The following is a 21,397-nucleotide window of genomic DNA, read 5'->3' on the forward strand; positions in this document are numbered from 1 at the left end:
CGGAGACAGGAGCAATAACAGGTCCCCTGTTTCTCATCACATTACAGGGCACTGCAAAGAGATCTAGCAAGTACAGATGTTAGACTCCGGGAGAGGGTCCCTGACCCTTAGGCTATGGGCCTTTTAAGCTGCATGATAAGACAAGCATCATCCACTTCCCTGAATACAAAAGCATTTCAAAGTGGCAGAACCTTGGCTCCGGTCCTGTCCTGACAGCTCTTTCTGTGTATGGGATAACACCAGCTCTTTCCTCCTCAGATAAGGAGGCTGCAACTCTGGTTCCATATTGTAGCTCTGTGCTGTCTCAAGGCAGTGGTGGAATTTGCCACGTAAGCCTTCAGGATCAGGAATGCAAAGCTCTTTCCTGTGGCATCACTGAGGGTGGTGGGCCAAGCCTTGGGTTTGACCGGGAATCATTGTCCTGAGCGCAGGGCCATGGCCAGTAGCTGTTAAACCTTGTAAAAGGCCAACTCCTTTTCTGGTCAGCTAGCCTTCAGAACAAGGTCACCTTTACCTTAATAAATATTTATTGAATGAATTAACACCCGTATGAGAATGACTGTGTGTAATATAAGTATTCCCAACTCATAACCATAATTTATAACTGACTACATAAAACAGTGAGGAGCAATGCTGGGGAAGGAGAGCTCTTTGGGGTTCATAACAAAGGTCTTTTGTGGCCCCATTTAGTATGTTGGGAAGGGAATGGCCTAAAGAGTTACCCTCTTAGGCAAATATATTATTAAAATATTTTCCATTATACCACTGTAGACAGCTGTTTTCTCTAGTGTCAGAGCTGCTGATGTCCCCAAAGTACCTATTCTCAACTCCCAAAATAGATATTACAGTAATGATTACCACAAGAGGGAATAAAATTCATTATATGTTCATTTAAAAAATAATCTAAATAATGTTCTAGATGTATTTGAATAAACTACCTTTAGTACATTATGACTTAAGTTTGGAGGACTATCTAGGTCCAGAAATTAAATCGCTTTTTAAAACTTTTCTTTTTTTCTACAGGAAAGCATGTTCAAGTGTCATATAACAATCATTGAAAAGTAACCTTTTAAAATTTAGTCATTGGTTCTTAAGCTAGTCTGTATTTTCCCCAGTGAATTATCTTTTTTGATTATTGGTTACATTCAGAATTTGCCAGGCAAACGCTATGGATAACAACTCCAAGGAGAGAACTGAGCCTCTCACTGACTTCCGTCACTTAGCATAATGCCCTTGAGGTCTATCCACAAGAATCATTATTTCTTCGACAAAGAATTTTTCAGAACTCCTTCTTTCTTGCTGAGTTTCCACCCTCCACATGCGCACTGTCAGGCACTGTTGCTGGCAGCACAGTGCCTGGTTAAGAGCAAGGACTTCCGATCCAGACAGCCTGCCTTCCATCCTTGGCTCTTTTACTCCCTGCTTAACCTGGGCTGGTATTTCAAACTCCACTTCAGTGAGTTGTGAGGATCAAATGCATTATGTATGTAAAGCACTTAGCACATGCCTGGTTCAGAGTAAGTGCTGAAATTTTAGTTATGATTACTACTCATGTTACCTGCTGACTGTTCTAATCTTGTCCTCTGGGTGCTCTTCAGGGTGAGAGCACTTCTGTTTGTAGGTAAGACTGGCTTCTAATGTTTAAATCCAACACTGAGCAGAAAGTAAGCAGGCTCAGCCCAAGGACTAACATTTGCTTCATGTTCCGAGTTGTGTCAAACCCTTACAAATAAAAGTCAAGCATTAACAACACTTTTTGGAATTTTGTAACATTGAGTTATAATATAGGAAGGGATAAAAGGTTATGTGGGGGCAATGGCAGAGTGACCTTTGGAGGATTTGATAGAGAAGAGTAACAAACTTTTAGGCAAAGAAGAAAACAGTAAGAAGAAGGAGTTATAGAACCTTTCTCCCTGGCATTGACAGCATCAGAAGAGTTTCTGGGTGTATTAAAATCATGCCCTCAGCTGTAGAGTGGGCGAGGCTGCATCTGACATCACCAGTGTGCACTTCCCAGGGAGTAGAAAGTTTAGTGATGGTAGACCACGTAATCAGAGAATAGAGCAGAGATGGGCTCCGGGGGACCCAGAAGAGGAGGCCTCCTTCTGCTTTCAAGGCTGAGCAGCTGCACAGGAATCCAAGGAAGGCTGAAGAGCTGGGTGCATGCCCAAGGTCACGCCAAAGCTGCAACATCTAACTCAGGAGATAGAACAAAATGCCAATGCAGGTGAGTCAGAAGGATTTTATAATTGAGGTTTATAACTGAGGAATTAGTGTTTACTTATTATCTGCTCACTGATGTGAAGGGGTTTAATTTCTGTTTTTTAACTTCTTAGTATAACATAACTTAATGGTAAGGTACTTATCCTAGATTTTAGTGGAGAAGGCAAGGAGGGGGTCAGCAGGGAGGTGGTATTTACCATTGGAAATATTTCACTGTGCTGATGTCTGGGGAATTTGTGTGAAAATTACACAAAAGCCACATTTTATATAGCATATCAAGATTTATAGTACTTTTACTTATGCAATCTTGTTTCTCACCACAACTCTGCAAGATACAAATTTCCATTTAAATTTAAATTTAAAGGAAAATTTAAATTTTCATTTCACTTAAAATGAAAATTTATAGAGGCATTTATTTATTTGATGTATCTTGGTCTATATACATTGCTACATTCATAGATAGAGTCCCCAATGCAATGGAAAGCATTTTTACTTCTACTTTAGCACCAAGTTTTGAAGTGGGGTTGGAACAAAAGAATGAAGATCGAAAGTTTAATTAACTTTAACACCAATTCCTTTTTAACTTCTATTAAGTCACAGTTCTTTACCTTAAGCAATTGTCTCTTCTTTTGAATGCTTAGACTAAATCATACATATACAAAGATTCTGCAAATTGAAAGTACGTTTTTTCTCTCTTTTCACTGAGTTGTGCCTCTAATAAAACCTGTTCTATTACGGAGGGCCCAGATGTCTGCTCTGTGGCTCCCAATACTTCAAGTACATATCTTAGAGTGATTGGCTTAAGAAAGATTAGCTCTAGAAATGGAAAACTATGCCTCTCTATATAAATGTAAAATATTTCTTATGTGGATAAATTTCATTATTGGACTCATTTTGATGTCTTTACATGTACTGTTTTAACTACACCTGTAGAGATTTATTTAAAAGGCATGACAGGAATATCGTAGAACTTGAAAGGAGCTATTTACAGAACAGCTTTGTAGAAGGACATTTTATTTGGCCAAATTATTGAGAGAGTACACACTCGTTTTATTTGCCACCTTATATATCTCACATACACAAACACATACACATACACACAGATATTGTACTGTTTCATGATTTTTGCCAGAAAAACTGATAGTTTAGGAAAATATTTAAAAGGCTTCTAGGATCTTTTTTAGGCTGGTCATAACTTGTACTGATAGTTATGGCTCAGTAACATTTATTTGTAATTCATAAATTTAGAACATTTAGGTGAATTCATGTCAAAATTTTGAGCAAAATAATGTAAATAATAGTTCTGTTTGTGTAGGAAGGAGAAAGGAGGTTACTGAAAAAGTTGGCATATTTATACTTAGCTTCCCTGCCCTGACACAGAGCCTTGAAATCCTGGATAATACAAATAACCATACAATTTGCTTTGGATGTTTGATTATGGGAATACTGTTCCTACACTGAGAGTGTGACGCTTTCAATCATGTCTTAGATTTGTAAATATAGAAACAATGTTCTTAACATGGTGTGCTTGTTATTTAGAACAGAGCCAATGACACAGGTTTTGTTCTTAGTCTGGTGATGACAGTGTGCTAATCAGGGATAGACCAAAAACTTGAATCAAAGGAGAGATATCTGATGAGAAATAGGAAGACCTTCACAGCCCAGGAACAAGGTCTCTTCCTTGTTCTGGGTGGATGGCATCCCTGGGAGCTGGGGACAAAACAGTGGAAGGGAGAGAGTAGGAGCAGGGGAGGCGAGGAGAAGATGGGAGTCTGCTCATATATCCACAAGTGAATTCCCCCAAAAGTGGAATTCTCCTAAGAACCATTGTCCTGATATGCTTTGTTCAGCTTCAGAATTAAAAGGATTTGGTGAAAATATCATAAACCAGTGGTTCTACACTAGGCACGATTTTGGCAAAATATGAAGACAGTTTTGGTTGTGTTGAGAGTCAAGTGCTGTTGGCGTCTGGTGGTCACAGGCCAGGGATACAGCTGGACATCCAGTGGTACATAGGATGGTCTCCCACCACAAAGAATTACCCAGCTCAAAACATCAGTGGTGCTGAAGTTAAGAAACCCTTCCTTGAAATAGCCACAGCTCAGAGATATTTTTAGCAGGCGCTGATTGGTAAGACTATTGTTCTGTTCACAACACTTTGTCCAAGTCTTCTGTCAACACAGCTGATACAGAAGGTGATCGTGGTCGACTACTTTTTTTTTTTTGGTTATGCATTGCTCCTCCTCCCCCCTGCCCTGTCGCAGGAGGCAGCATGGGAGAGGAAAGGGTACCCATGGGCTTTGGAGTGGCTGACTCTAATGTGATGACCATGAAGAACCTATTTCATGAGTGGACGGGAGGATTAAATGAAATTACAGATGTTAGAGGCAGGTAGTAAACACAAATATTGGCCATTATTATTTTGTGAGCAGGGGACCTTGGGAAAGTTAACCCCAGCAAGCCTTCATTTTTGGTTGAATAAAATGGAGAGAGTAATGGCTTATAGAGTTACAGTGAGGATTAATTGTAAGTGCTCAGCCAATTGTCTGGCACAGATAGGCACTCAATGCATGGGTGCTACTGTTATTATTTATCATGACAATTCACTTCCAAAGATACACCTAAAACCACAGTCAGAGGTGGGGATTACTGGAAGCAGCCTGGAGAAAAAGAAAGAACATAAACTGAAGCTAGAGAAACTTGTATTTAGTAGCCCTGGCAAAGTTGCGTCACTTTGAATAACTTGGAGCTCAGTTTCCCTATTCATAGTTCTGGTGAGTCTCAAATACAACAGCCAGTGTGGGGCTCCTGGCTATACTGAGTGCTCCGGAAGGGTTAGTTTCCTTTTCTTCCTCGCCAAGGAGACTTTACCTGTAATTTCTGAACTAGAACCTTGTCTTAGCCTGGGATCCATGGGAAGCAGAGCCTGAGATGGAAGGCTGTGTGTGGGTCTTTTGGGATTCGACCCCAGGGAGCCCGAGTGAGGAACGGGAGGGGCGGGGATGAGGGGAAGCGAAAGCCAATACAGGAAGGTGCTGTGAGTAGCCACTGCTCAGACGATGGTGGGCAATTCTCTGGGAGCTTCTAACAGCCTTTGGAGCCTTTTTCTTTTCTTTATCATGTTTTTTGATGAGTAGAAGTTTTAATTTTGATGAAGTCCAATTAACCATTTTTTTTTTCTTCTATGGTTAATGTGTTTGTGTCCTAAGAAATCTCTCCTTACCTCCAGGTCAAAAAGATATTCTTTTGTTTTCTTCTGTACGTGTTAGTGTTTTAATTTTTTATGTGTAGGTCTAGCATTCATTTTGAATCAGTTTGTGTGTTGGTGTGACATAGGAATTGAGATGAATTTTTTTCTCACCTAGATATACAGCTCCAACATAATTTGTTGGAAAAAAAACAACCAAAAAAACTAATCATGTCATGGTGCCTTTGTCAAAATCAATTTACTGTGTATGTGTGGGGTCTATTTGGGGATTTTATCCTGTTCTGTTATATTTTTTTCTATTTACACCAATACCACATTGTCTTGATTCAATAGTTTTATAGTAAGTATTGAAATCAGATAGTTTAAGTTATTCGACAGTGGTTTTATTTTTCCAAGTTGTTTTGACGACTCTTTGTAATTTGCATTTCCATATAAATTTTGAAGTCAGCTTGCCAGTTTTAAAAAAAGGCTCAGATTTTATTTAGATTGCATTGAATCTTTAGATCAAATAGGGGAAGAAAGATATTTTAATATATTAACTGTTCCAAATCATGAGCTAGTGTATCTTTCAATTTAATTGGCTTTTATTATAATTTTTTCTCAGTGACAGTTTTCCCTAATAAAGGCATTTAAAATGATAAATTTCCATTTAAGCACTGCTTTTGTTGTATCCTGCAACTTTTGATATGTTATGTTTTCATTATCTTTCAATTAGAAGTATTTTGTAATTTTCCTTCGCATTTTTCTTTGGATCATGGGTTATTTAGAACTATTATTATTTGATTTCCAATGTTTGGGAATTTTTTAAAAGATGCCCTATTGTTGTTATTTTTAATTTAATTTTTCTTATTCTGAGAGCATACTTTAATATTCAGCCTTTTGAAATTTATTGCGACTTATTTTACCACTCAGTGGATAGTCTATTTGATGAATAAAATTCTATGTGCATTTAAAAAGAATGTAAGTTCTAAACTTCTTGGATATTGCTAGATTTTAGGACAAGTTGCTGATAATACTGTTCAGATCTTTTGTATTCTTACTAATTTCTTTATCCCTTTGGTCCATCAATTACCAGGAGAGGAATGGTAAAATATTTAATCATGATTGTGGATTTGTCTCTTTCTCCTTTTAGTTTTATAAGTATTTGCTCTATATATTTTTAGGTACATGTACACTTAAGATTGTAAAATTTTTCTGATGAACTGTGAACCTTTTTCCTTTATTAAATGTCTCTACTTTGTGCCTGAAAATACTTACTGTCTTGAAGTTAACTTTGTTATTAGTCTAGACATATCAGCTTATTGTTTGCATGTTACTTTTTGTTTTTTTAAAACCTCTCAACCGATTTGTATCTTTATATTTAAAATGTATGGGCTGTATACAGCACACAGTTAGGTCTTGTTTTCCAATCATTCTGAGTCTTTTCCTCTTAATTGGAGAATTTAATCCATTTACATTGAATGTACTTAATGCTATGATTTAATATAAACTAAATCTTGCTATTTGTTTTCCATTTGTCCCATCTAGTTTTAGTTCCTCTTTTCCTCCTTTGCTTTTGTTTAATCAATTTTTTTGTATTCAATTTTATTTTTATATTTTCTATTGCCTTTTTAGTTTATTTATTTATTGGTGATGGGCTCTAGGAATTAAAATCTGTATTCTTAACTTACTGTGGTCTACTTAGAATTAAGAGTGAATCTCCTCACATAAAATGTGAGAACCTTCAATGTTACAGAAATCCATTTGTGCCTCTTTCATTTTTTGTGCTGTTGTTGCTGTATGTTTTGCTTTATGTATGTTGTAAGCCCCCATGTTATTATGTTATTATTTTGTTTTAAACAGTGTGTTGTCCTTTAAAAAATTTTTTTTAAATGTAGATCTTTATATTTACCCGTATATTTACCATATGTAGTACATTTTATGCCTTCATATAGATCCAAGTTTCCATCTGGTATCATTCCCTTGAACTTGGAGATTTATTTATTTATGTGTTTGTTTGCTCGCTTGCTTTTTCAGAGTTTCCTGTAGTGCAGGTCTGCTGTTGAAGTTAATATGCTGAAATAATCTTTTTTAAATTTTTTCATTTTTTTGATGTTGCTCTTGTATCCTCTGGACTTGGCTGAATTTGCTTACTAGTTTTAGGAGTTTTTTGTAGAATTCTTATGCCTTTCTACCTAGACAATCACCTCATGTGCAATTAGGGGCAGCTTTATTTCCTCCTTTTCACTCTGTAAGTCTTTTCTTTTCTTGCTTCATTGCACTGGCTAGCATTCTAGGACAGTGTTGAGTAAGAGGCTAGAAAGCAGACACACTTGCCTTATTCCCAGTCTTAGGAGAAATGTATCATTCATCACCATGGATATTGTTGACTGTAGGTGTTTTGTAGATGTTCTTTTTCAGTGTGAGAACATTTTCTGTGTCTATGTTTTTCTGTGAGTTTTTAATCATAAATTAGAGTTTAATGTTGTCAAATGCTTTTACTTCATTAATTGGTATAATCATGAAGATTTTCTTCTTTAGCCTATTATACGATGAATTTCAATGATTACTTTTCAAATAGTGAATCAGTTTTGTGTCCTTGGAATAAACAGCATTTGGTCACAGTGTATAATATTTTTATATAGTGCTGAATTCTCCTTGTTGATATTTTTAAAAAGGATTTTCACATCTGTGTGAAGGATATTTGTACATTTACACTTTTGTACTATTTTCATTTGGTTTGGATATCAGGGTTATGCTTGCTTCATAAAATAAAGTTGTGATGCTTAACTTTTTAAAGGGTCATCTTGGCTAGGATGTGGTACCCAATTGTTTGGTCAAACACCAGTCTAGATATTACTATGGAGGTATTTTTAAAGATGATTAACATTTAAATCATTAGACTTTGAGTAGATAGTTTAATCTCCATAATGTGGGTGGGTTTTATCTAATCAGTTAAAGGCCTTAAGAAGAGAGACTGAAGTTCTTGGAGGGAGAGAGAATTCCCACTTCAAAACTGCCTTAGGACTCAAAACTGCAAGTCAGCTCTTCCTTGGGTCTCCAGCCTGTCTGCCTGCCCTGCAGATTTTAACTTGCCAGCCCTACAACTGCAGGGACCAGTTCCTTAAAGTATCTCTCTGTGTATTTCCTATTCGTTCTGTTTTTGTTGAGAATGCCAATACAGAAGTATTTACTCTTTTTCCATTTTGGGGGGGAAGAGATTTTGTAGAATTAGTTGTAATTCTTTAAATGTTTTGTGGAATTCTCTAGTGAAACCATGTGGATCTAGAGATTTGTTTTTTGGGGGAGTTTTAAAATTATAAAGTCAATTTCCTTAACAGTTATAAGGCTGTTCAAATAATCAGCTTCGTATTGGGTGAGTTGTGGTAGTTTTTGCATTTCAGGGAATTGGTCCATTTCATCTAAGCTGTCAAATTTATATGTGTAGATTTGCTAATATTGCTCCTTTATTATCCATTTATTGTGTGTAGGGTCTGTATGACATACTCTGTTTTATTCCTGATGTTAGTATTTTTATTTCTTTTTTTTTGTCATTCTTGCTAAAGATTTGCCGGTTTGCTGATTTTTGCAAAGGCCCAGCTGTTTGTTTCATCCATTTTCTCTGTTGCTTTTCTATTTTCAATTTCACTGATACTTGCTCTTATCTTTATTTCTCTACTCTGCTTACTCTGGGTTTACTTTTACCTACTTTTTCTAACTTAATGAGTTGGGGGTATAGAGTATTGATTTGAGGCACTCTATTTTTTAGCGTATGCACTTAGTGTTATAAATTTACCTCTCAGCACTGTTTTAGTTACATGCCATCAAAATTTAGCAAACTTTGATATGCTATATTTTCATTTTCATTCTGTGTAATGCATTTTAAAAAAATTTCCCTGGAGATTTCTTCTTTGGACCCATGGATTATTTACAAGTGTGTTGTTTAATTTCCAAGCTTTTGAAGATTTTCCTGTCATCTTTCTATTATTGATTTCTAGTTTGATTCCATTATGGTGAGATAATGATTTAAATTTTTTTTAGGGAGTTTTGTTTTATGGTTCAGGATATGGTTTATCTTGTTATATGTTCTGTGGGAACTTGAAATGAATACATATTCTATTGTTGTTGATCTGAGCATTCTATAAATACCAATTTGACTCTGTTGCTGATGGTGGTGTTGAATTCTCCTAGATCCTTGCTGATTTTCTGTCTTCTTCAGTTGTATCAATTGCTGAGAGAGAGGTGTTGAATTATGGCCTCCAACTGTAATTGTGGGGTTGTCTGTTTCTCCTTTTGTTGCCGATAGATGCAACCAGTGTTCCAGGTTCTTGTCCCGTCCCAGAAAAAATTCAGAGACAAGACTTAGAGGTTAAAAAAAAGGTAAAGTGAGAATTTATTGAAGAATGGATAGTACACTCTCAGGGGAGAGCGGGCAGGCTCAGGTGAGCGTTTCTTTGGCAAGTTAGCTACAGAGGGTGGAAAAATGAATGGATGGAATGTTCATTGGGGAGGGAAGGGTTTGGGGTCGTATTCCCTGATTATCTTCCCAACTCCACCTTCCCAAAGGGAGGAGGGATTTTTGTCCTTATTTAGTCTGGATCAGAAATGTCATGGCGTTCGCGCATGATGGGGACTTCTAATCTGCAAGGTTAGTTTTATTGAAATGAGGGCATAATGAGCAAAAGGTTACATTCGGACACTAGAAATTCCTGCCTTTTCTCACCTTTCTTTATTCTTCTCCAGGCCACTTGTCATCCCAAAAGGCAAGATCCCTTATCAACCCCAAGGTTCCTGCTTTTCTTTCTCTGCCCAAGGATTCCTGCTGCTTACATGATGTGTGGTTTCCTGCATTTGGCCTGTGCCCCTCCTTTCTGCCCAATTCCTGCCATTTGGTCTGTGTCCCCCTTTCTCCGCTCATACCTCGCTATCTGCCTGCTCTCACACTTTCAGTTACATCAGTTTGCTTAAGGTAGCTGTGTGGTCTGACGTGTGCATATGTAGGGCAGCTGTGTTTTCCTGGGGTAGGGGATGCGAGCGTGGCTCACCTGTTACTGCTAGGTGGGGATGAACATCCAGGCTTCCTCTGCAGTCCCCACTGTTGGAGAGGGACCAGCAGGAATCAAAGTTCCAGTTTCCCATCTGACTTTTTTTTGGCACCACCTCAGAAGGGATGCTGGGGCATCTTGTGGCAGCCTGGTAATGGGGGAAGTCTAGGCGCTCCACTTGGCCTTTGCTGGTAGAAGAAGAAATGAGGCTACAGTTTTTATATCTGATGTTTGGCTGTAGTAGAACAGTTACTATATAATAATTTTCTGCCTTGCTTGGCTGGGGCTTTCCTTATCTTTAGGCCAGAAAAGGTCTTTAGTTGGAGCTTTTTTGTCTGTATCCATTGCCATTTCTGAGTTGCTGATTTCTCTTGTACTCAGTTCTGCACATACATGAGGCAAAAGAAAACCCAGGGAACTTACTGTTATGCTGTTAACTTAGGTCCTGGGCTCTCCTTTCAGAGTCTTCTTATGTTTGTTTTATATAAGATGTCCGAGGTTTTTGGTTCTTAACTGAAGAAATAGGAAAAAATACATTTACTCCATGTTTGTAGAAGAAGAAATCCTTTCATTTCAATTCTAGAATAAGCTTGTCAATTTTCATCAAAAACATAATTGGGTTTTTAATTAGAATTTCAATTAAATTAAAATCTATAAATCAATTTGGGTGACTTGGCTTCTGTACATTATTGAGTCTTTCACAGCATGAGCTCGGTGTATCATTCCACATATTTAGATCTTCAATTTTTCCCGATGGTGCTTTAAAGTCTTCTGTGTAGTTTTATTAAATATGATTACTTAGATTTTCTCTGCGATGTTGATTTTTTGATGACATTATATATCTTTTGTTTTATTTTCTAATCACCTGCTTCTACTATGTGGAAATAAAACTTATTTCTTACATTGACTATGTCCAGCAAGAGGAGATGGCAAAAGAATCTCCGATAAATTATTATAGTTGGTAGTGATAGTTCATCATGGCTTGTTTTGCAATTCTTACATGTAGCTCATTCCATCTGCATCTTCCTGTCTAAATCTTGTATCTTTGAATTATTTTTTCTTGCCTTTATCGCAGTGGTTAGAATCTCCACCTTTATCTTGATTAATGGTGAAGACAGACGTCTTTGTTTCGTTTCCAGTCTCAGAGGAAAACCTTTCAACATTTCAGCATTAATTGTAATTTTTTGTTGTAGATTTTTTTAAGGTATCCTGTGTCGTCTCAAGGAAGTTCTCAAGTTCTGTTCCTAGTTTGCTATAGCTTTTAACATGAATAGAAATTGCATTTTATCAATGTTCTTTCTGCATCTATTTGAATGATTATATGATTCCTTCCCTTTATTTTGTTAGCATGTTGAATTATGATTGGTTTAAAAAAATGTTAAGCCAACTTTGTATTCCCAGAATACATCCAACTTGATCTTTATGAATTATCTTGTTTTACATATCTGGATTCCATTTACTAGTATTTTCATCAGGATTTTTTCATATACGTTCATGAGAGATATTGATCTATAATTTTTCTTTCTTATAATGTCCTTGTCAGGTTTTGTGTCAAGCTTACTCTGTTCCCATAAAATAAGTTGGTAAGTGTTTTTCTTTTATTCTGTTCTCCGAAAGAAAATGGCACATCTTTAATAAGTGGCAAAGCTGGAATTGTGAACCATGCAGGCTGGCTTTTAATTACAATGTTTTGTTAAACTTCCTCTTAATTTCTCTCTCTCTCTCCACATTCCAAGCCCCAGTTCCCCGAGGGGCACTTGAAGAGGGCCATCTAACACCTGCTTAGGTGGTGTGTTGTCTTAAAGGAGAGGAATTCTGAGATGGGGAGCCTGAATCTTTTCTGACGGCAAGTAAGTGTGCCTCCTTTTGCTCTGGACAGGCTTTCTTTCAGTTTTCAAATGCATCACCCCCTTCCTAGCTTCATGTACTGGATAAATGCTGTTTCCCCTGCTGAAACTCTTTCCCTCTACCCGAGTTATTGACTCCCTGAGTACCACTTCCTCAAAGAAGCCTTCTCCGACCTTCATGGTTTGAGATTTGAAAGGTCATTTTCTCCTTTAGTGCTCTTTTTTTGCGCGCCTTTCTTCTTCTGCATAATATTTAATTACAATTGTTAGGAAATAATTCGTTGTTTAAAATTTGTGTCTCCAGCTGGAATACATGCTCCATGAGGGCATCTTATTCACACAGTAAGCTCTTAACACATGTTTATCGGATGACTTAATTCTCTAAGTTTAAATTTCTCAGAAGCCTTTTGAGGGCATGTGTATAGTACTCCAGTTTTGTGAATGGATAAAAGGATTGATGACATAATGTATATTTTTACTTTCCCGCGGGACTCCACCGAGGTCATCTTTTGATCTACTCTTCGCTTTGGTCATCACTACAGTAACCTCACCTGGCCTTCATCCGCATGGATCTTTTATTGGCTTGAGTATTTCACAAAGTTGGGAGGAGATAGGTTGGGGAAGAGGTGGATAAAGAAAGATAGCCTAGATCAGGGACAATGGATGACACTGGGCATAACAAAGAGTGGTATAAAGTATATTGTATATACTGTAAGAAATAATGATAATATAAAAATAGCCACCACTTACTAACCACTTACTATGTGCCAGCCACTGTATTAAGTAGTCTACGTGTCTTCACTTAATCTTTACAACATTATTATAATATAGTTAAATTATTACATCTATTTTATAGGTAAGAAACTGAGCCTTGGAAAGATTAACTCTCTCAAGGTCACACAACCAGTGAGCAGGAAGGCTAGGGTTTGAACTCATGTCGATGTGACTCCAGAATCCATGCTTTTAACTGCTGGACCATAGACTGCCTTATATAATTTCCACTAGTTGTCAAAATATGGTGAGGATCTTAGAAAAGAGATTGTAAAGTGATTTCTTTTATGTAATTTAACCTCTACAGTGACAAGCAAATCTAGTGACAGAATATTCAGATTTAGAACCCCAAGTATACTTCCTAGCTGGCTCAAAATTATAATGGGGTTGGTTCTGTGATTCTAATTAATCTTTTGCACTTTTCTTAAAGGTTGGTTAATCTCAGGATTTAGAAAAGAAATGACTGTAATTTAGCAGGTCAAAAGATCAGTTTACCACTGAAGTGCATATCTTTTTCACGAGAAGACTCAGTCAAGTTCTTGGGTAGAATATATTCCTTCAACATGCTGGCGTGTAATGACTTCTTTCGAGAAATCCTAATGTCATTGCAAATTCATATTTTGGACGCTATTGAATTTTTTCTTACTCTGGCTACTGTAGAGGTAGTGCAAAGAGAATAAAAATCTTATGAAAAACAATTTTTTCAAGGAATATATTAATATTTATTTAATTAAGATCATAACCCTTTGCTTAGAATGCATTTATAGAAAAGGGAGAAAAACAGACTCTGTAATTAGTTTTCTTGTATCTAGGACAAGCTTGTTATGACAGTCAGGGGACACATTTGAAGGATGCTATTTCAGCACTGACTATTTTGAAAACTAGGAGGAAAATGCTTTAAAGTCAATATTATCCAATTTAAAAATACTAAGTTGGACCATATACATAATGTATATTTAACCATTTCAAACCTCCTATGAATCAGGTATGTGCACTGACTTTCCATTTTAGAGGTGGCTCAATTATCTCAGCATTTTTACACTTTTTAAATGAATCATGTCTAAAAATATTACAATACTAATTTTTCCCTCTCTCTCGAGAAGCCTGCTGGAGACAGTGACAACATCTTAAATGTCCGCTGTGTTCCCTGTCCTGCTCATGTTATATTGACTACTACCTAGGGGATACTAGTCAGCATCAGGGCTTTGACTGGCTGTCTTCCAGGCCATCAAGTCTCAGTGACTTTCTTCCCCTCCCAGTTTCCTCTCCTCCCTCTCTCTTTCTCAGAAGTTGGGATATACATAAAGATGATACACCATAGGAACTGGCAGGCCACATGAGAAGTACAGGTAAGTACCATGGGAGATCAGAAGACATAGCTGGCTTAGGGGAAATCAGGGAGACTTGCTGCATGAGGTGGCATCATGATGAAGGAGGCACACAGACATCAGAGGAAGGGCCCCAGGGTGGGCAAAGGCATGTGGTATACTATTTAAGTATTTGATAAGTGAAAAAAAGAATATTTTAAAAAACAAGATAAGCACGTATTCAATAAAAGTGAGAAAACCACAAGTCTCCTTGAGTGACTTGAGTTCTTGGCTAGATTTTCTTAGACGAGAACCATTCCCTGTACATGGAACCTCTGGTAGGTGAGTTCCTGGAAAGAAGATAGTATTTTCCCTTTGGCTCTTTTCAGAGGCTCATGGTCCTGCCAATAATGCCCTTTGGAAGCAACTGTAACTGACAAGAGAGATAAGGAGATACGGTGTCAACTGCCTGTGACATCCCAGTTAGATCTGCCATTGTCTGTCCTCACAGCACTTTGAGAAACCTGCAGCACGTATCACAAAGGCAGCAGTGAATTATTGATTTAATTATTGTTTTGATGTCTGTCTTTATTGCAAGTCTCTTGAGCTTTGTGAAGGAAAGGGCATGATTGGTTTTGTTTACCACTCTGTACTGAACACAGTGCCTGGTGCACGGCTGGTACTCCGTACGTAATTGTGGAGTGAATGGTTTGCTCTCACCTGTTTGTTACTGAGAATGTTGAAAGAATGAAAGTACAGAGGGTTTTCTATTCATCTAAAATGTATGTTACGTAGGGAGAGTAATGGTTGATTATGTTAGAAGACAGTTTGGTATCAGATCCCTGAGGAATCTGAGTACCTTGCTAAGACTTAGTGCCCAGAGTACTATGGTAGGCGGCAGATTATTAAGTTCTGAAAGTTCTAAGCAGGGGAGTAACAAGATCAGCTTTGCTTTATTAAAATCTCTTTTTAAAGTACCTGAATGATTGGAATACATGAACAGGAAGCCTGTCGTCACAGTCACTGACTGATAGAGCCCGGGTCACATTGTCTGTACTTTAGCCCTTTGCTTATAAACTGATCTGTGGCTAGTTTCCCCTGCACCCTGTCTGACCCACCTCTTGGATTCCACGTGGAAGAAAGAAAGGATTGTGGTGGTAACATGGATGTGGGAAGGGAGCGGGGGAGGCATGGAGTGGGAGCTTGTATGGCAAATTGGGCATACATATATGTCCATTCTTATGACAAAATCTATTTTTACAATTTTTTCCAAAGTATGTTGGTCATTAAGAAACAAATCTTAAGATTCTGACTTGGCTAGCAAGATGCGGCTATAACTCTATGGTTGGTTTATTGGTTGAGCTGAACTCAGTGATGCTATGAGCAGAACATGGCTTAATTTTTTTCCAGTCATTGTCTCTAAATGTCTTTCTTGACCCTTTTTTTTTTTTTTGTGTGGGGAGAGGTAATTAGGTTTATCTGTTTTTTTTTTTTTTAATGGAGGTACTGGGGATTGAACCCAGGACCCCATACGTGCTAAGCATGCACTCTACCACTGAGCTGTACTTTCCCCCCAGATGTCTTTCCTGTCTCTTCCTTTTCCTGCCTTTGTCAACAACTTCATGCGGCAAGCAGACCCCATGGCTTTCTGGTCACTTTGGTAACTTTCAGTTATTAAACTTAGTCCAGTCTGATCAAAACTTCAGTCTCACATCCAGCAGAAAAATGCTCTCCTGTCTGCAGCATGAGCTGTAGCTCAGGGAAGAGGGGCTATGTGCTGCCTCTTCACGTTTTGAGGACCTCTGTTACTCTTTTTCCTCCCTTCTTCTGGGATGCAGTTTGGAGAGGGCGGGTGCACAGATGAAAGGAGTCAAAGATATGCTTATTTAGTTTGTGCTATTTGTAGTTCAAAACACTGACTCTTTGGGACACATTTGTGGTCTCTCCAGAGGATCCAAGGGAGCTTCCTCATGAACCATTCACTGGTGTGAATAATGCACTCTGTTGGGAAGTTCTTGTAACTCCTTGTGACCCATTGTAGCTCCTGTTCCCAGTGGTCTACCCCGTAGTCACTTAATAATGGGTCTTCCTGTACTGACTGGCCTCCAGCTGGCTGTTAGGGTCCTAGCAAGATGACTCAAGCCCGCCGGTCTTCCTTGGTGTCCACTCGGTTCTTGGGAAATTCATACGTCCTTGTTGTGACCAACAATAAATAGTGGGCATTGTAGCCTTGTCCCACCGTTTGTTCTTTCTTTTCTCTATTGCTTTGGGCTACTCCCTGCAATTGCCTGTCTTCAGAATTCTGCTTTCATAGAGTTCTCCAGGAGGAGATAAGATAGATGCCAGTCTACGTTAATGTATGTGCCTGAGTTCCTCAGTTCTGGGAGTAATATATCCAAGGCTTCTCTTAGCCTGCTCCCCTTGGGTCTCTTAGTAGCAATGGGACCCTTGATTTTACATCTTAGCAGTTACCCATCTGGGTAGTGAGATGCTGCTGCCCACTTCTTGCAGGAGCTTCTTTATCTGTATGACTGGTTGTCTCGAAACATCCTCCAATTGGCTTCAGCAAACGAAAGGAGAAACATCCTCATCCTTTCTCCCACAGAGAAGAGAGAAGAAATTTCATAATACTTCCCACTAAAATCACCACACAGTGATACCACAAGATTCTTCCAAAGGACTCTAGTTTTTTGCTTATATAAACAAATGGGGTGTCGGTCTGTGGACCAGTTTTGCTGTCTTTTAGCAAATCCTATACAGATGTATATGGCGCCTCTTCAGTACCTGGCATTGCTTATCTTCTACTATTCTCAGCTCTGGTGCTTTAAGGGAAATTCTGAGACAACAAAAAGACCCACTTGATTTCCTAGAATATACATAGCCCCTGTCCTGGCGAGGCTTAGAGTCTAGGAACTTCCCATCAAACGAGGTGATAACAAGAAATCTCAGCTGTTAAGGAAAGAGTGACTTGTTTGTTCATTTATTCATTTATTTATTTCCACTAAGTTAAGAACTCTTATAAGAGAGCTGGTGATGTATGAGCCAATCTAAATTATACCAGTCTTCACCGAGATTATAGTCTAGTAGGAGAGATAAACATTAAACAAATAAACACACAAATTGTTACAAATTGTAACCTGGGTGAAGAGCAGGGTGCTGTATGGTATATGACCACTTGTCTAGCCTCGGCTCATTCCTATGGGCGACAGCCTAGAAATTTATCAGACTGTCCCCTGCCAAGACGATCAGAGGTGACTTCTGCTTTAGGAGCGGGGTTGCAAGCCCATCAGTGACGTCTAGAACCATGGATCTAGGAAGAGTTCACCAGCTCATTAATTCATTAACTATTGCTTATTGAGTGCTAGCCATTTGCTAGGTACCTGTAAGTGCTGAACATATCAAAATATATAGAATGAAACTCCTATTTTCAAGATACTTGTGGTCCAGTGGGAGATGGAGCTAAATACTAAGTCAGTGTGGGAGCTAAGATGAGGTTAAGCCCAGAATTCTATGGGCCTAGCACCTTCCTTAGCCTTGGGAGAGACATTCTGGGAGATGAAACATCTAAGTTGTGTCTTGAAGGATGAGGGGGGCCTGATTAGACAAAGGAATGAGAGGGAGGGAAGAGGAATATTATTCTCGGCAGAAAAGCAGCATGTCTGAAGTTATAGAATTAAGGGCCCCCACCAGTGAGCCTTGGTACACTGGAGAGCTGTGAATGGCTTATCTCTGTGCAAAGATACTGATGCCTCCTTGTCCTTGCAGTGACTTCTGCAGTTTATCCCTATGTTTTATGGTGTGAAAAAGGTGGGAAGCATGGGTTAGAAGCCAGAAAGAGCATGGTACATTTAGGAAACTGCACAAATGCTGGATTACGTGAGTCATGGAAAGGGGTGCTGACCAAGTATTGGTTTTACTCATCACGCTTAAATCACTCAAATGCATATACAATAATATTTGTTGTCAGTATTATAATCTTCAAACTAGCAAGATCAAAAACTGCAAAAATTGAGATAAGATTTGTTGAATGAGCGCTACAGGCTTCCAGTATCCCAACACCATTTATGAAAAATGATTTTATTTTTGTCTCCTTTGTGTTTCCACCTCCCTGGACTTCAAGGAGAACGTGGTTGTGTGTGCTTGATTTCTGGACTCTGTGGTGCAGAGTCAGGGGACTACTGAGAGGGACAGTATTAGAAAGACCAAAAGAAAAAGGGAACAAATGGCTAAAACCATATTGACTCTTAGCAGGAAGTGTTTTGAGGGTACCAGAGAAAGCAGGAGTTGATGTGGCTATAGGATGTAAACTGAAACTGAGTAAATTTTAAGATTTGTAGGTGCAGATGTTGGAATCTTTTTTAAAAATTACTTTAGAATGCTGGACTCTTCTTCAAATGTGACATTGAAGAGAGATGGGGCTGTATGAAGCACCGAGATTTATTTGAGTTGCATTACACATGCGCTCATACAGAGAAGGTTTAGTGGAATATGGGAAATAACCTCTGGATTTAGAATCTAAATACATGATTCCAACTTTTGACATTTACTTGTGGCATGATTTTGGATAAGCCTCTATCATTTCTTGGAGCCTTTCTACACCTCAATTTCCTCATGAGTGAATGAGGACAGAGTACCTTTCCTCTATACACCTAATTATATAGGATAGATACTCATAATGTAGCACCTTATTGGGTCAATGTGAATAATAAATAAGACATGCAAGTGCTGTGCAAGTTATAAAGAGGCACCCAGAGTTTCATGATAGCAGTAATAATAGTGAGGTTACTGTTAACAAGAGTGTCTTTTACTTTTTTTAAACAGTATAGAATTACACCCTTAGTGCCTTTTGAGAAATTATAGCTGATGGTGTTAACAAGGAGGAGACAATAAAAAGATAACTTTCCTTACTTTAGGATGGCGATGGCTTCAATTCAGAGAAAACTAACTGCTCATCAGGAACGACTCTGAACCTGGGAAGAGTACAGTTTAAAATCATCACTGTTAAAGAAACAAAAATAAAAAATAAAACCATTGCTGCCTTCGTTTTAACATTCTTCTTATACATCTGAATTCTTGTTACTCTCTCTGAAATTGCCACAATACAGTCCCTGTATTCTCTGATTCTGGCATGCTGCAAAATCCTGTGAGAGAGGGTTAGCTAATAAATTATTTGACATGAAATACAGAAAAAAATCTTTGTAATTCACAGTTCTGACATAATGAAAAGCTTATAATTCACTAGTGTGACCTCACAGCTGTGAATTACAAGTTTCACTTGACTCGTTCACAATTTGTCTTTGAATTTATACTATGAAAAGTGAGAACCATATTGTCAAACTGTCACTCCATATTGATATAGTACTGCTGAAGATTAAGAAACATTTTGTCAAAGAGCAAGAAAATAAAAATACTCTAAAAGAAGATGGAGTTTTTTCTTTTTTTATTAAAGTATGGTTGACAATATTATATTAGTTTCAGGTGTATAACTTAGTGAGTTAATGTTTTTATACATTATGGACCATACAAAGTTGTTACAATAATATCAATTATGTTCCTTGTGCTGTACATGACATCTCTGTGACTTATTTATTTTATAACTGGTAGTTTGTACCTCTTAATCCCTTTCACCTATTTCATTCTTCCCCCACCACCCCACCACCTGTCTAGGAACCACTGATTTGTTCTCTCTGAGTCTGTTTCTGTTTTGTTATGTTTGTTTTGTTTTTCTGATTTTACATATGTATAAATGGAAGCATACAGTATTTGTCCTTCTCTGTCTGACTTATTTCACTTAGCATAATACCCTCTAGGTCCATCCATGTTGTTGCAAATAGCAAAATTTCATTCCTTTTTATGGCTGAGTAATATTCCATTGTGTGTGTATGTATATCTTCATCCATTCATCTATCAGTGGACACTTAGGTTGCTTCTATACCTTGGCTGTTGTAAATAATGCTACAATGAACATGATGTGTATACATCTTTTTGAATTAGTGTTTTCATTTTCTTCAGATAAATGCCCAGAAGAATTGCTGGAGAGTGTGGTAGCTCTGTTTTTAATTTTTGAGAAACCTCCATACTGTTTTCCATAGCAGCTGTACCAATTTACATTCCCACCAATGGTGCATGAGGGTTCCCTTTTCTCCACATCCTTGCCAACACTTGACATTTCTTGTCTTTTGATAATAGTCTTTCCGATCTGGGAGGTAGTATCTCACTGTGGTTTTGATTTGCATTTCCTTTGTAAACTTCAATTTTAATGTCATTTCAAACTTACGTAAAAGTTTTAAGGATAGTAATAAGAATTTTTGTATACCTTCATCCAGATTTATGAACTGTTTAAATTTTGCCTCATTTGCTCTCCAGAACCATTTAAAATTAAGAGGTAAAGTGTCTCTTCGTCCCTAAATATTTCATTCTACATTCCCTGAAAGCAAGAACATAATCAGAGTAAAATTCTAGAAATTAAAAGAATTCATATTGATACAAAACTGACATCTGATCTATAGTCCGTATTAAATTAAAAAAAATTTCCCACTAATGTTCTTTATAAGTATTTTTTCTTCACTGGAGAGTCCTTTTTCTCTCTCTCTTCTGTACACAAATGTTCATGGGAACTTTATTTGTAATAGTCAAAACTGGAAACAACCAAAATGTCCTGCAGTAGGTAAACAGTTAACAAATTTCGGTACACTTATGCTATAAAATACTACTCAACAAGAAAAAGAAGTGAATTATAGATACATGTAGCAACTTAAATAGATCTCAAGGATACTATGTTGAGTGAAAAGATCCAATTAAATACTATGAAATTCGATTTACTTAACATTCTCAAAATGACAAAGCTATAAATAGAGATGACAAGATTAGTGGTTGCCAGGGATTAGGGAAGAATTTTTTGGAGGGGGTGTGACTATGAAGGGGTGACCTGAGGGAGAGCTTTGTAATAATGGAATGCTTCTATGTCTTGATTGCAGTGTGGTTGCACAAATTTCTATGTGATAAAATGGAATAGTA

The 21,397-nt window shown here is 37.7% G+C and overlaps 1 long non-coding RNA gene across 5 annotated transcripts in view; it reads left to right on the forward strand.

The window, feature by feature from the left end:
• The window catches only part of LOC140690258 (uncharacterized), a 147,442-nt gene that overhangs the window by 99,220 nt on the left and 26,825 nt on the right, over positions 1-21,397 (forward strand). Inside the window, exon 4 of one of the 5 annotated variants that reach the window (XR_012065467.1) lies at positions 19,294-19,413. The exons of the other annotated variants lie outside the window; for them this stretch is intronic. This is a non-coding gene — a long non-coding RNA (uncharacterized lncRNA). Of the gene's footprint in view, positions 1-19,293; positions 19,414-21,397 lie in introns of those variants that run through there. 5 annotated transcript variants of the gene reach the window in all.

The sequence above is a fragment of the Vicugna pacos genome, chromosome 29, assembly GCF_048564905.1.
Source record: "Vicugna pacos chromosome 29, VicPac4, whole genome shotgun sequence".
Lineage (NCBI taxonomy): Eukaryota > Metazoa > Chordata > Mammalia > Artiodactyla > Camelidae > Vicugna > Vicugna pacos.